The sequence below is a fragment of the Callorhinchus milii genome, unplaced genomic scaffold (genome assembly GCF_018977255.1).
Source record: "Callorhinchus milii isolate IMCB2004 unplaced genomic scaffold, IMCB_Cmil_1.0 Scaffold11, whole genome shotgun sequence".
In the NCBI taxonomy this organism is placed as follows: Eukaryota; Metazoa; Chordata; class Chondrichthyes; order Chimaeriformes; family Callorhinchidae; genus Callorhinchus; species Callorhinchus milii.
Genome location: NW_024704752.1, coordinates 19,309,453 through 19,326,493, shown reverse-complemented (window position 1 = coordinate 19,326,493; position 17,041 = coordinate 19,309,453). Strand labels below are relative to the sequence as shown.

The window sequence follows — 17,041 nt, the reverse complement described above, 5'->3', positions numbered from 1 at the left end:
TGGCTCTTTAAGGCAGAAGTTTGGACAAGGATGAAGGATCACCCCATCCTTACGAACAGGAAGTCGAGGTAATCAAATATTAACAACAAAGACACAGGCTACAGCACGAGAGTTTTCTTGCGAAGTCAAAGTCAGGCAGTAATTTCTCCAGCAGTCGGGAAAATCCTAACCTAGGGCGGGGCGGGGTGGGGGGGGGGGGGTGGATCACAAACTAAAATTCACATGTAAAGATTGATCAAGCTCTTTCAGTAATGGCATCACAGTCCTGAGCTTCAGTTATTTGATGTAAATTACCTTTCAATCAATTTGAGGCCAATGTTAAGATGGTGCCAGTCTCAGAATCTCCAGCGTGGCATAAAGTATAACTTTACTCTTGCAAATTAGAAAATGATGAGATAATTTTGTTTTATATCCAAATCAATATTCTGGTGATAACTGCAGTTATGCAAATACTGGTACCCACGACAGTTATTTCACCAAGCTTGACATTAGAATAATACTGTACCTGCATTTTGCTACCAAAATTAAACAATGTAAAAATATGGCAAATGCATGTACGTCACAAGACACAGCAATGTAGTAGGAGGGACCTTTACGTCCTTTCATGTGCATCGAGAAGTCTTTTTCGTTTTTCACATCAAAAAAAGGGAGAAAATTGGATGGGACAATATTTGAAGCAAACAAAAACCCAGTAAATTCGGTGAAAATGTGGTCATCTGTGTGCATGCAATAAACATGTGCATTGATCTGAATGCCAATCGATAGTGCTCCTTGTGATCTATCAAGAACTTTCTGTTGTTGAGATACTGCGCACTTTTATTAAATTTCGCTCAAGCATTCTCTATAATCCTAGTTTAGTTAAATATATGCAGGTTTGGACACTGCACTGTGATTGTATTTTACAGCTTATTCAACAGGAAAATCCAAGATCCACATCTGGTTTCTTGAAATTAGGCTGACTTTTTTTTTATCCTCAGGGCTTTGCCATGTGCCCTCGTTACACTAGAATTCTGTAGACTGAATATATCTCAGTAATAGCACGGATTCAACACAACAATTTTTTTTGTAGAGCGGCTAAAATGCACTTCCATTCAAGTGCTCCACCTTCAGCAAGACCATTTTAAAGTGTGGTCTCAAACTATTGTTGGCTGTATTATTATTACTACAGTGTATTATTATTATTAATAATAATCCTTGCATTTGATACTGCTCCTTTGACATCAGGTAGACAACGCATTTCACAGGATGTACTGTAAAGTGTAATGCCCACGTGTTTTTTAGGTGAACGAGGCAGCCATTGTGCACAGAGATGTCCTTTCAACAGCCACGGAGCAAATGACCAATGTTATTCAGGGGAGTGTTGGTCAGGACACTGGGAGAAGCTGGGTGAAGAAGAACCGTGAATGCTCCAGTTTCTACCGAGACCTGTACTGAGATTGCTCGGATAGCTGTGCTTAGCAAAAAAAACAAAATCACATTTTGTAACATTTAATAGTTGCTTGTTATGTAGAAAAAAAATTGTTGCTCGTGATGTAAAACAAAAAGTTTTGTCTATTTAATAAATCCTTCTATTGTCCTTATCAAGGACCCATTGGGGGACAAACAATACAAAGAATAATAATAATAATGCTTGCATTTGATATAGCGCTTTTCACGTCTTCTCGACGTCCCAAAGCGCTTCACAGAATATACTGTAAAGTGAATTGACTGAATATTTGTGGGCGAACGCGGCAGCCAATTGCACACAGCAATGTCCCACAAACAGTCATGGATTGAAAATGACCAATTTATTATTGTTTTGTTTTTTGGAGGGATTATCATTAGGTGTGTGGAGTAAGGAAACTTGCCCAAGGTTTCCCTCTGCCTGGAATTGAACTCAGGTCTCTCACTTGCAAAGCGAGTGCTCTAACCACTGAGCTACAGGACTCCACTAAAAGGCCTGATTTGGCATTGCCAACGGAAAACTTCCCTGCTATTATATTGCAGTTCTCCATTTTCTTTCATGCATAAATTTTGTTTCTATCCATGTCACCTTGAGCTGGAGGTTAATGGCAGTTGGCAAATCATTGCTGCTCCTTTCGTCATTAATTATTTCAGCCCAAATGTGTTCTACCATCTCACCTTCTGCTGTCTTTCCACCCAAATGACAACTGTTGTGATCACTTGTAACAAACGAGACATGCAACAGTATTACAAGGCTTTTTTCTTATTAAAACAATGTAATATCATAATAATCATTATAATAATATGTGCATGTTTGTATTGAGAGGACATGTCAAAACACTTCGCAGGATTTAGAGGAGGCAGCATTAAACAAATTTCTATGTCATTGTTCTGTTTTTGAAAGAGAGCGCTATAACTCACAAATTTTTATTTGGTTCAACAAGTTCTTGCTAAAAAAATAAAGAAAGTTCTTCCCTTGATCTTCAAACATTCATATAGTGTGTCCTTTGCAAAAAAACCCTACATTTCAAACAGATAATGCTGAGGCTCACAAACAGAAATCCAATTCAGCAAAGCTGAGGACCAAAGTTTGCCTTTCTCAATCCTGAATCTCATTTCTGCTGAATGGTGACATTGTACAGATACAAAACAAGAAACATAACAAACATACCAAAAACCTAATGAAAGGTGTTGATAAAAAAAATGCTGTGATCACCATTCAAACAGCAAAATGATATTAACACAGATGTGCCAACACATTTTGTGTTAGTTGAAACATAGTTAGTCACTATCATTTATAGAGGGTGACCAGAAATTTGTGATACTTACTATTCATTTTAATAATAATTACTTTATTTCTTCATAATCTTTAAAGACTTATTAGACATTGTAATGGTATCACAACTTTTTGATCTCCCTGTAGAATATCCCGTGAAGCACTTTGGAACATTCTTCTCATGTGAAAGGAACTATATCAAATGTAAGGATAACACACATCCTCTATGGACAGACTGGCCCAGTGTCTCCCCAAATCATAAGCATATCCTCATGATTTCCCATCAACTGAGCTTCCAATTTCACCTCTCCGTCTGGAGAGAACATGCCAAGAACAAGTTCTTAATTTGAGGCAAAGGGGAATTAGAGGACAAGTCAACCTGCACCACTCACAAACTTCAACTAGTTTCACAGCATTACTGGCAAAAAAAAAGCCTGGAAGCAGACCAACCTTGTCGATAAGGGGCTGGTTTAAGTGCTGTTGTTCACGTTGAATTTTTAAAGATGTCGCTCTCTTTTTATTGCAGTGAATAAGATATTTATTGGGGGGACAGAATAGATGTGTTGCTGACATGACTCGAAGCGCAGCATTTACTGTGAAGTGACTGCTTTGCCCACAAAACATGCAGGCACTGCACTTTACAGTTTGTCCTGTGAAGGGCTTTAAGACATCTCGAAGACGTGATAAAGCATTATATCAAATGCAAGGATAATAATTTTGTTTAAAAAGTGTCCGGACTGTATATATAGGAAGCTGATGGATTTGAGAAACACAAATACAAGGTAAATCTTTTTTTTAAAAAAAACTAACAAATGCAATAAGCTCTTCGACTGATTGCTTAATCTCTTTACAGAAATCTACACCTGATGATTAATTGTTGATTGCTTGGCGAGTACCATCCATTATTCCTACTCTCAATTTAGGGTTTCAAACATGTTTATTTTAATCACTTTTAAAAATAAAAAATCATCCTTCTGTCACTATTGTCATTTTACTTGGCTGACTCATTTTGGTCCACTGTTGTTTTTATCTTGCATTTGTGATTCTCAAGTCCATCACCTTCCGACAAATACAGTCATTACACTTTACAATAACTCCTGCCCTGCACTTTGAGACATCTCAGCAATGTGATTTTTTTTTGGTGGTGGGGATGGGGTGGGTCAGTTGGGTGTCTGACACATACGGAAACCCATCACACTGCTAAAAGGGTATTCAAACCAAACTGGATACTCTTGAGCATGATGTTGGATTCCCACATGGTGTGAGACACCCGACTGACCAGAAACAAAACGTAATAAGGCACGAGATCAAATGCAAGGATTAACGATTCCAACACATTTAACACTGATTCTCTCACGATTGGGAAACAGTGTTTGAGCGACGTGGTGAGAGGCATTCTCAGTTTGGAGATCCAAAGGTGTGGCAAGAAAAGTAATTGAAAGATCAGACATCCTTTCTAGGTTGAGAACCCGATTCCTTGCAACCAGCCAAGAAAAACAATTCTGATGGGGATAATGAATAACTGTTGTGCACAGAAAGCAAATATGAAACCTCTATTTACAGACAGCAATAGCAAAGAAAAAGCTCACAACATCTGTTACAGTCTGCATTGTTGGCCGCACCTGTTATCCTGTTGATGCAATGCTCATTATAATAATTGTTATCAACACTCGTATTAAGCAGATTGCACAGCCACCTGCCTTGGAGTGCTCAAAGACAACTGCTGCACCAACACAACCACCCTCACCCTCACATTCTGCACCGTCACCGTCACATTGAAGAATTCTTTGCGAACAAAACCGTGGGCACAACATAACCCACGTTTCTAACACCTGAAACAGTGGAAGCAAACATTTAAGCATCGCCTAAGGCAAAATCGCAATGAGACTTCACCTGGAAGAGCGCTGGGACTTAGTCGCTCTCTTCTCTTCCCTTCACAGAATGCAAGACACATAGATAGTTCCTCTTGTAGAAATTGAGTAGAGCAGAAGTAGCCTTACTCTGTGACTAACCACACCTCACTCCTGACACTGTGCCTGACGTGGGAAATTGTGCCAACTCTCAGCAATAAATCCCTTGCCTCAATTCCCCTAATACAGTAAATCGCTTTAAAAATACGGTATTGCTTTTGATGTTGGGACTCTTCTAAAGAAACTACATCCACTTTTCTACCTCAATTATCAAAGGCAATTTCATTACGGGGGCCTTGAGGCCAAGATAGGTCTGTCTGTCAATACCACAAACTGTTCCAACCCACCTCATACGAGCTCAGCAGATTTTCCCTTCCCACACGCGTGGGTGTTGGTGAAATTTCTGCTGCCAGCGTCCTCACATTTTTGACATAATACCTTATTATATTGAAACGTATCAAATTTCCTCATACAATGGGGTCCTTTGAAGTACCGTGACTGTCGTATGTCACCCACTGGAGCTAATTTGCATCTGTAAGGTTCCACATGCAGCAGGGAAATGACCGAACAATTCATGTTTCTGTAGTGCAGTTGGATGAGGAGGAACATCGGCCAGAGCACTACACTGTGAGCACTGCCTTCTTGTTGGTCAAAACAATGCCCAGGGATCACCATAATGTGAATATGCCGGATGGGATGTTGAATTAATGGCACATCAGATGGACAAAAGAGGAGTCTGCCTTACATATGGGAGTCATACTCGAAATTCTGAATAGCGGGTTTGGAAGCCCACGATTTAGGGATTGGAATATAGACTGTATATTTGAACTGTATCATTTACCGATTTGATATCCTAACATTGAATTAACAGAACTTTGTTCATACGGTGCTCAGAGTGTTGAGGCTATTGGACTGAAGAGCAAAACGTGTAGTCTTGGACTTCAATAAAACACCCAATTTATTGGGCCATCAATTTTCCACTACGTTAAATGTACCTGTTTGTTAGTTTTTTGGAGCATTATTTCTTTGAAGGCATTTCTTGATGTTTCCTTCATTTATAATGATTGTTGCTTCAACATGATGAAGACCTACTTACTAATGATCTTCTAACTCATACAATTAAGTTCACATCCATTGTTTCAGTAAAAGTGTGAAACTGTGAAATAACTGCCAAGTTAGACTTTCTGGCAGAGAAAATCTTGAGAATAAGAATCTTCTCGGCAATATAAAAACCTTTGTTTGTGATAAGAGCTCCAAGTATGGAACTTTCTCCAATCTACATTTTTTTAAAAAAAATCAAAATCGCCTCATTTTTAAAAACAGTTAAAATTAGAATTCACAAAAGATTTCAGAGGTATCATGGACGAATTAGTTCATCCCAACCTGTCCTCTTCCTTCCGCCACAAGAATAAATAAGAATGATAGTGTTCGAACAAGCTCTGTGTGCATGTTGTCTGTGTGCACATCCCATTGGAATCAAGCACAGCGAAGAGTTACCAATTCTGAAGCACAAAACAAACCGGTCTTTAATATAAATAAAACTCCTCTGCACAATCCAGATCCCACTCCCAATTGCTTGCAATCAATTATGGACAAAATATAATAGCAGCACGACACGATTGCCTCAAATCAAGGCAGATTTTCCTGTAGGATTTGGTTGGGAAAGATTAAAAAAAACAATGATCTTTCCCTGAAAGGTTTAACTGAGCTTCAAACAGCAGAGCAGAACCTGGGCACTCCTCATTCTACAAACACGATGTGAGTCACATCAACTAACAGACCATTTCTGTTCTGCGTGACTGAGTGCAGATGATACTACTTAATAGGCCTAAAGCTGCAATTTTCTCTCTCTCTCTCTCTCTCTCATAATTTTCGGTCAATGACATTAACCATGACAACATGTAGAGCACACAAGCTCAATTTAGATGGTGGGAAAAAAGTAATTGAATGGAAGCCTCTTCCTATTGGCAACGTGTGTGTATAATACGAACCCTTTGCAGCAAGGGAAGCCATGTACACACTGAACAAATTAGAAAGTGTATCCAACATGAATTACAGGCCAATGAATAAAATGTCGTGATTTATTATAACAAGCATTGGGTACCTGCTGTTGGATAAACTCGTGGTGCTCTTGCTTCTGGTCTTATCCTTCAATGGCCAACAGTTGTTCCCATAAGTGAATGTTCATTCCCTTTTTATTCCCCATCCTAGCAGAGCACCATACCCAAAGGCTACCAATTACCCTACTTGTCATAATCTTCTTATAGATTTTCGTAGCCTTTAATCACACTGCCAAATTCCAGAATTTGACAACAAAGACCAGCGGTTTACAGTCTACAACCAACCACCATCCATTTACAATCCTCTCGCTGTAAGAAACACAAAGGGCCAGGGGGAACGCATACAATTTAACCTTGAGAGACTGTTTGAAATTGGGTCAATTACTCTTTTAATCAGAGTCGCTCCTGATTTACCTTCAGAGTTTCAGCATTATTGACAAAACTCCTTTTTCACAGTTCGGCAAACTCAGATTCTCTACAATTTCTTAAAACTTTGGAACAAAGTGTAAACCTGCACAATCTCTTCAGACGGTCTCCCGAAGAACCTCAGAACATTTCAAAATTCCTGCTTTTAATGTCTTCAGTGACAAATCCATCACCTTTGAGAAGTCTGTGAAGTAGAGCTTTCCTGACACATCAAAAGTGCTCCCTGTATCGTGTGGATTAGTATAGGAGAAACGTGAAGCTGTTTCCCAGCCACCATCAATAATGCTTCCAGCATATTTTTCTATTCAAGACAGGATACAGAATTCACAATGTACAGCGTTGAATATAAATTTAGTCTGCTCCTGAATTTCAGGAGCTGTATTCTTACACACATGCAAACTATAAATAATAATAATAATCCTTGCATTTGATATAGAGCCTTATCACATCTTCAAAACGTCTCAAAGCGCTTTACAGAATATACTGTAAAGTGAATTGACTGTATATTTTGTGGGCGACAGAGGCGTGTGGAGTAAGGAAACTTGCCCAACGCTTCGCCCTGCCCGGGAATCAAACCCAGGTCCTCTCGCTTGCGAGGTGAGTGCTCCAACCACTAAGCTACAGACTATCACACAAAACCTCTTGCACCCATTAGTTATTTTGGACAAATAATTTTTGTGGTCAGAATTCCCCCGTTTCATCACACTAAAGACTCGTTAATAAATCTCTTAATTTTCTTGCATGATTTATTGAATGAGAAATTTTTCCATAGTTTACCCTGCTCAGAGCCATCACATCACATGCACAGCTCCTGAATATCATAAATTTTTATAATGTGTCACAGAAGTAGGTTTAAAGTCCCACTTCTGGGACTCACTGCAGCTGAAATATTTAACAACAGAAAATAGAGACTCTCCTTTTTTGAACAAGAAAAAAAGTTGGCAACTGATGAAATAATAATCCTTGCATTTGACAGTGAGCCTTTCATGTCAGGAGGATGTCTCAAATTGCCTTACAGGATATACTGCAATGTGGAGCAACTGTGTACTTTGCAGGCAAATGTGACAGCTAATTTGCATAGCAATGTCCCACAACCAACCAGCAAGTGAATGATCAATTTTATCTGGGGGATTATTAGCCAGGACACAGGGAAAAACTCCCTTCTCTTTTTAAATAGTGACATGAGATCTTTAAGATCATCCAGAACAGGACGCTGCTCTACACAATTGGCTGCTGCGTTTCGCCCACAAAACGCACAGTCAATCCACTTTACAATGTATTATTCTGTGAAGCGCTTTGAGATGTCTCATTATTATTATAAAAAAAGTTCAATATCATATTAATATGATTTATTGCGCTTCACAATAACTTTGCATGATAACGCATTAAAAATTAAACAAGCAAATACCCCTGGATGTAGCTGAATCGTGATGTGGAAATTGGAAATAATTATTTGGAAATAATTGGCAAACCCATCAACTGAACAAAAGGAATCTGAACCACAAATAAAACCTCCAGGCACTCCAATACTCTGCTTTCTTCAGCACCTTGGATCAATATGTTCATCTGCAGAAGCAGTTCGGAATCCACTGCACTGTAAATGTTTATTATAGGAACATAAGTATTCTAGTCACAGTGTTTTTATAAACCTCATTGGTTTCTTCTATGAATATGATCTAAGATTCTAAGGAATATGGTCTGTGATCTCTGGAATCAGAGTTTTAAAAAAAACTTTAAGAGTTCTGTCCTCTCATCAGCAATACTTTGGTTCATTAAATCAACAGAGTAGCAAAGGGTCGCATTGAAAATAGCACTTTGCTTTAATTATGTGTGCCCACCCATATCGCAACTGAGCCTCACCGTTACAGTCTAGCTCACCTCACAGAAAATGTGCATAGCAAAAAGAGAATCTGCAACAGACTGACTGTTCAAATCACTGAGAAGAGCAAAGACTGAGGAGAGGGAGGAGAACATGTGGCAGGGCTATTCAGCCCCTCGAGCCTATTCCGCCATCCTATGGCTGATCTGTACCTCAATTCCAATGACCCACCATTGCCCTGTATCCCTTAATACCCTGACCTAACAAACATCTAGCCACCTCAATCTTGAGAATGTGAATGGATCCAGCAATAATCACAGAATCATAGAATCTTACAGCACCAAAGGAGGCCATTCAGCCCATCATGCCTGTGCCAGCTCATTGAACGAGCTACCAACCAGTCCCACTCCCCCGCTCTTAATTGCTCTACGTACATAGAGTAAAATCCCAAACCAGGTCTAAATTGACTTGTCTTTCCACAGACTTTTGGGGAAGGGAGAGAGTTCCAGATTTCCACTACCCTTTGGATGAAAAACTGCCTCCTGATTCCTCTCCTAAATGGCCAACTCTAATTTTAAGACAATGTCCCCATTGATCTGGATTCCCCCAAACCCACCCACCCACCAGAGAAAACAGTTTCTCTGGAAACTAGATTTGTTTGTACCTTGGAGGTCTTCAGCTCGATCTTCCAAGTGGTTCCTGAAGTTCCTTAATCCATATAACAGCCTGACTGCTTGTCCAGCACTGACATGAGTCTAATCTACACCACAACAGGTTGTTTTTTGCTTGAATGATAAAAAATGTAAGCTGTCTCTTAACAGCAGTGTCTGGTTTCACTTCTTACCATTATGGGAACAGGTGAATGAAGGAAGTGAATGATCGAGCATGATACTCACAAGATAATTGAACATGGGTTACAACCAAAGAGAGAATAAAATACTCAGCGAGAGATTGAATAAGGAGGATGTTCTTTTAAAATAAAACAAAATGAAAAAGGTTTTAATACTCTTTATTTGATCGCTTGTAAGAAGGAAGAAGAAAGAAATCGACTCATTATTTATACAGAATTTGATGAGCAGCCCAATTGCGTGTATTTCTCCAATCTCATTGTGCGTTGTTCAAAGTTGCTTATAATCAAGGAATAAAAAGACTATTTCTACTGGAATAGCATGAGTACATTTTGAGCATGAAGCTATTTATTTATTTACACGCACACACGTCAGAATACTATTTGCTGACAATAGTGTCATTTTGCACAATCATTCACTGGCTAACGTGGGTGAAATTAGCAGCAAGTCAATATTCCCCGAGGCACCACAATCTGCTGAAAAACACCTCTGCAATTTTTACCATAGTAAAAAGTGTGTATTGGAAGCAACTAACACAAGTGCAAAAACTAACTGCAAGACTGGAAACGCACCTTGTGAATCAATAGCACTGGCTGACAAGCCAGTTTCCATTTCAGACCACAGATTGCTTACAAAGCCTTATGTGCTCTTTTATCCTTGGCTTTGAAAAGAGACTATTAAACCTCAGACTCTGGCGGCAATTTTAGATAGCATCTTCCGCGGAGTTGAAATGAGGCAATTATCAGAAAATTCATCCACTTTTTTTTAAGTTAAAACAAACCAGTTGTAAATCTGTGGAATGACTCCAATCCACTTGCGGGTTTCTCAGTCGATAGCATTCCTTGGATGCTGCTGTCCTGCTTTTGCAGGATTTGATTAGATATTTCCATAAACAGCAATTGGCAACCAGATAGCATTTTGAAGACACACATCAGCATTCCTGAACTGTAAAATGTTCTGAAACAATAAGCAAATAGCTACTCAAGTCAGTTCCAAGTCGGTATGAGCATTGCTCAGATGGCTATAAACTCAGTAGGAACTTGGGCGTAAAATACAAGATTTTGTCCAATCGTCCAGCAAATTAACCATCACTGGTAGTTACTGAAGTTTATTTCTAAAATCACCTATTTGAGGTCTTGCACTGCATCACTGCCATTTCAAATGTGCTCCACTGTTTTTAACTGAAAACAATAACCCCTCAAGTGATAAAGTGTATATTTTGATGCTGTTTCAGCTTGATCGTGTATTTCACTGAAAATTAAACATCCAAATGACTTGATAAATCTAACTGCTAGATCTATGTACAGAGCTATGTTTGTCCTAAAAAGTAATAGTCAAAGGACCATAGTTAATGTGTTGGTCTCAATGGAAAAAGAGCATTATTTTTTATTAGAATGTAGAATTTTAGACATCAGCTGTACAGAAACTGCTCCTTTTCCATGGGGCTAACACACTGACCCACCACTGCTCTACGGCAAGTTAAGGTGGAACCTGTGTTCACACTCACTGGTTCCTCAATCGGCTCATTTTCTTGCTGGACCCTTAGAGCGGAGACTGTTAGAGAGACTGGTCAGCCTCTTTGTATGTGACACATCTGGTTACAAACAGTCCAAGACTGACATTGGCAGCAAGTCATCCGAATGGTCAACATGTTTAGGGATACTGTTGATAGCATAGGGTAAATTAATGGTAGCATTGATGCCCAACACTAACCTTAAATTAAGTGATTAACTTTCTTCCACTATTTTGTTCTTCGAGACTTCCTGAAATCCAACTGGTCCAGTCGCCCGACTACAAATAGCAGCATTGGTACATGGGCTTAGCCTAGAGTGAGAAAAATAAAAGTAAATGATATACTGTACAAAAATGGAAGGGTTTTCAACTATGTTCTTGTCTTCAGTGCTGTGTGGAAATGTTTCCAGACCTGGTGGCTCACTGACTCAAAATCTTCCTCAGCTCCTGGACTGGATTTTAATTAATATTTGAAAACCTTGAAGTAAACTTCAGCATTCCTCCACAATTAGATACTGATATAACGACGCCTTCAACGAACAAGTGATAATCTTCAGAGATCCTATATAATGGATCAATGGGCAGCCAATTCACAACCTGCAATCAGAAACCTCAACCTCCAAACGATGAGTTTCTCCCCCCCCCCCCATTTGGTCACTCAATCGACAAATGAACATCAAATGACTGTTGTTCAATTCAGAACAAGTTTGCATAATTGTAAGCACTTATTATGTTGTTGCATGAGATGTCTCCTTTACATTAGTATTGCCACACATATTTCTGACAGTAACATGTGGTACATCATCTTTACTGTCAAAGGAAGCATGTTGAAACAGAGAAAAAACATGCTAAGTTTCGTTAAATCTATCTGCAAATTTCAGCAAAAAAACATCAAGCTGACAAAATTTACCAGCATCCTGAGCAGAAATTCACCGATTTCGGTCATTAGTTAAAAAACAAAGGGAAGTTTAAAACAGATGGAAGTTTAAATCCCAGACAATGAAATACATGAATAAGCTACAGAAAACTTCACATAAAGTGCAAAATTCCTTTTCATTAGAGAAACAACCACCTTCTGTTTTATTACATCCAGCCTACCATCATTTGAGATTGTCAGGCATGTGGGGCACATAAAATAGAAGCAGCACATCCTGTCTAGCAGTAATGCACATTACAAGTTTTATGGACCGAATGGTCTGCTCCTATTCCCATGTCCTTGCCCACTCCATAATAATGCAGCATTAAACAGTCTCATTACTAATTGGGCAGATAGGGAGATTAAAACGCACTGCATTTTAGTACACGTTATATTGTACAATTAATTGCATTATTCAAAATATTTTTTGGTAGTAGTCATGGATGAGGAGAAACACAGTAGCTCATCTTTCCCCAAATGAATTAGATCCAAATATCATGGTATGATCTATAAACAGATGGGAAACTATTTCTATTGCTCTGTTGGTAATCTTAACACTCTGAGATTGACGAAGAACACTCAACTCAGTCTAAGGGCATTCCTCTGAATCATGTCTTGATACAAATAGTTGTAAGTAGGTATTAGACCAGAATGTCATGGATTCAGAATCAATTGAGGTATTTTAGGAGGTGATAAACAGATAGATACTTGGGAAGTAAGGGTTTTAAGAGATATAGAGAAGACACAGGAAATGGGATTAGAAAGATAACAAACTACCATAAATGAATAAAATGGAGAAGGTCCAATGGGCCCATTCCCATGATGATCAAAAACAATAATAATAATTTTTGAATTTAATATAGCCTTGTATCACGTTGTCGTGATGTCTTAAAACATTTCACAGGATATACTGTAAAGTAGAGTGACTGTGTATATTTTGTGGGTGAACACGGCAGTCAATTTAGGCACAGAAATGTCCTACCAGAAGGGGAGAAATAAACAGTAAAATAAACAGCCTTGGAATAAAAACAAATAGTGCAATATGACATTAAAAAAACTGATGTTAGCTTTCCTGATTTCACCAACAGAAACAGAAAAACAATAATCCGTGGAAAGCAAAACTTGTGCCTTTGTGTAAAAAAGTAATCCACCTAAATCTAGCAATTTTGAGGAACAATCTGCCAGATATTTCAGCTAAGACTTTAGGAAGAGTGTATTTGAATGTCATATTTGTTGGCAGGCAGTACCTTTCGCTTACCCTGGTCCCTTTTGAGTTCTGAAATAAAGTCCGTGACACAAACTCAATCGATCCAGTCAGGTAGAATAACAGTCTCTACTGAGCCTTCCCATTTCAGCTTGGGATAAAGTGGTGTCAGAGAATTCAAGCAGCTGGTAGGTACATTGCAAAACTCTTCTAATCCGCAGCTCAGATCCAAGTTGGCTTGTCTGACAATCGGATGCATTTCTGAATTGGCTGACAGCAGAGAACCACTGCTGCAAACCCAGGTAAGCTCAGAGGTACTGCAGCACCTGTAGTTTGGCAGGAGACAGGAGGATGACAGGTGGGCTAAATGTGTGGACGGGCTGGGATTCCTTCGATCTCAAGAATGGTTCAGAGCAAGAAGTTTCAACTTGAAAATTTGGGATTAAAAAAAGCAGGACGAACACGCCAGCACATGGCAATCATGTCTGCATATACAGCTCTCATCAGCCACAAAGGCATAGGAAATACACTATTAATGTTTTTTTTGACCGGTGCCTTCCATAATTACTGTTTTGTGTAAAATCCACCCTTCCCTGAACTCTCTAGTCAATTTCCTTGGATCGCTTTTTCGGGAATAATAATTCCCTTAAAAAAAAATAACAATTTGGTCACTCAATCCACGACTGTTTGTAGTATGCTGCTACGTGCAAATGGCTGCCGCGTTTCGCCCACAAAATATGCAGTTAATTCACTGTACAGTATACTCTGTGAAGGTGCTTTGAGATGTCTCAAAGACATGATAAGGCGCTATATCAAATGCAAGGATTATTATTATCTATTACCTCTCCACCAACGCTCATCACAGTGAGGCTCTGAACTCAGATAACCAAGACTCACAGCTACAAAGGATCTTGGACACCAGTTCATGAATTCCCTGACATTCACAACAACATTCACTACCATACGACAGCCTTCTTCTGGGCTCACATTGAGCGAAAAATTATTGTAGATAAATTGTGCAGCATATACACCTCCAGCTATGCTTTGTTATTCCTTTAGTTTAACAATGGAACCGCTTTTGAGAATTCAAAACAAAGCCTCGGGCACACCAGCGTCAAGGCAATACAATTTGTTTTTTCCAGCACTGAGTAAAAGGGTAATAGGACTGAATAGCTTGGAATCACTCTCGAAATGAGAGCACTATTCACCGCTCTTCAGAAATGGTTCAATAGACAGCAGTACTCACAGAAAAAAACTTAGTACCAAACTTGGTGTTAAGAGATTGTACACAATACAAAGAAAGCTTTGTTAGCCAAACCATGTACTTTTTCCATGCTCTTTTTGCTTCTGCGGTATTATCTGATACCTGCCTCATTTGGGTTAGCTGAACAACAATATGTTGCCCCCCCAAAAAAGCAAGTGAGTGCATTAATGGAGGGAACTATCCAGATCTGTCACATACGTTGGTAGGAAAGCTTTCGAGCTTTGTTCAGGAAAGTGCTCCAGCTTCTCTGAGAGTACTGCACAACAGCTGTCAGACCGACACAAAAAATCCACCACAGAACTAAAAGCTTTTCATCAACACCAACCTGTCAGGTTTTAAGAGCCACTGAGAATGTCGCATATTCTGACAGTCCAGATTCCAATTCTGGTGAGAGCAGAAAGGGAAGATCTTTGGTAACTATATGGCAGTAATCCTTGCCGCACATCAGAATACTCACTACGATATTAAAGCAATATCACTAACAGAAACGTGTCAAAATAAGGCAGGCTGGGTTGTGTGTAGATCATTGCATTGGAGACCACAAGGTCAAGATTGAGATTGAGGTCAAGCGCCCAATGATACAGGCAACTTAGTTTTGAATGAAAAACTTCAGCGAGAGGATATTCACCTGAAACACCTTCCTGGGTGTGTGTGCTTCACTGGGTTTTATATGTTAAGCCTAGACGTTTCTGATCTGTGTGGTAATAGCTGCAATTTGATGAGCAGCCCACAATGAAGGAAATAAACAGTGAAGAGAATAATTGGTGTGAGGTTCACATTGATCCCCAAGGCAGGCACTCACTCTACAAGGGCAAAAAAGTAATCCAGTTCAAGTTCAAACTTACCAGAGGATAAAGATGTCACTTCTGGGAAATGCTAATGGACCGTTAGAGATCTAGTTAACAAAACCAAAATTGTAACAGCAACACAATGATTTCAGATTTACAGTGATATAATCATAATCCGTGCACGTTGTCAAGATGTCTCAAAGTGCTTCAGAGGATTTGCCTTTTATTTTTTGAATGTCCGGTGATTGTATTTGTAGGTGAACATATGAAGATGATGCTGCTGATTCTATTGTAATAACAACAAGTGGAGTGGTGTAAAGTGGAGTCCTGTAGCTCAGTGGTTAGAGCAGTCGCTTTGCAAGTGAGACACCTGAGTTCAATTCCAGGCAGAGGGAAACCTTGGGCAAGTTTCCTTACTCCACACACCTGATAATAATCCCGCAAAAAAACCCAATAATAAATTGATCACCTTAATCCATGACTGTTTGTGGGACGCTGCTGTGTGCAATTGGCTGCCGCATTTCGCCCACAAATTTAGTCAATTCACTTGACAGTCTATTCTATGAAGCGCTTTGAGACATCCAGAAGACGTGAAAAGTGCTATATCAAATGCAAGGATTATTATTATTATCTCTAAAAGATACAAATTCAATCAGTTTAAATAAGCATACATTCGCTGAAGTTAAAACAGTGATAACTGACGAGCCATTGGAATCTATTTTCCGGTTTGATCAGAGGACATCATTTGTTCAAACCAAGTATGTACATTTGCGCATCACCATTCAGGAGATGTGAACAGTTATTGGTTGTATTCAGGGCAATAATAATAACCCTTCCATTTGATACGGCGCTTTATCATGTCTTTGAAACGTCTCAAAGCGCTTCACAGAATAAACTGTAAAGTGAATGGACTGTATATTTTTGGGGGCGAAATCTGCTTCACTAAGAAGGGCAAGGGGAATCACCAAGTGGATTTCAGAAATAAAATATCAATTATGAAGGGGAAACAAAATGATTGCCAACCAAGTTAACTTCGAATTTCGATTCACACTTTGGGGTTTCTGACTTTTTCAAGCTATAACAACAGCGATCGATTAAACCTGTATGTTCACTGCTGGTCTAGCACAGCATTCCTGCTTCCAGTGATACGCAGCATGTACCAGCCTATTTTATACTCCTTGGCACTTAGGCAGGACATGGGGGAGTGAGGACTCCCTCTTAAAATGGACGTTATTAAAGACGTGGGTCATGCGAATCAGCTCCATTGTCAGAATCAGCCCCAGTGTAATTCAAAGCTATATTCAGGCAAAGGAAAACAAAATGCTTCTAAAGTGTCTCCCCACCTCTAGGTGCTGCCGAGCTCACGTGTCCTGCACAATCGATGCCGCCTGAAACTCTATGTGTGTGTAATCCTCGGTAGGCAATATGCTTCCACAAAGGCAGCAATTCACTGCGAATGTGCAGCCTAAACACGGTGTCAGTGATCCACATCAGTACATTCCTCTGAAACAAGGATATTGTGTCTTTGTCTTCCAGGGCCTCACTCATATAAGGTATAGCGAGCGGTTTATATTT

At 39.4% G+C, this 17,041-nt stretch overlaps 1 protein-coding gene across 1 annotated transcript in view; it reads right to left on the bottom strand.

The window, feature by feature from the left end:
• LOC103175760 (inactive N-acetylated-alpha-linked acidic dipeptidase-like protein 2) overlaps nucleotides 1–17,041 on the bottom strand; it is a 251,184-nt gene that overhangs the window by 213,573 nt on the left and 20,570 nt on the right. The window contains exon 3 of the mRNA XM_042339243.1: nucleotides 11,496–11,606. The gene's annotated coding sequence lies outside the window, so the exon portion shown is untranslated. The remainder of the gene's footprint in view (nucleotides 1–11,495; nucleotides 11,607–17,041) is intronic.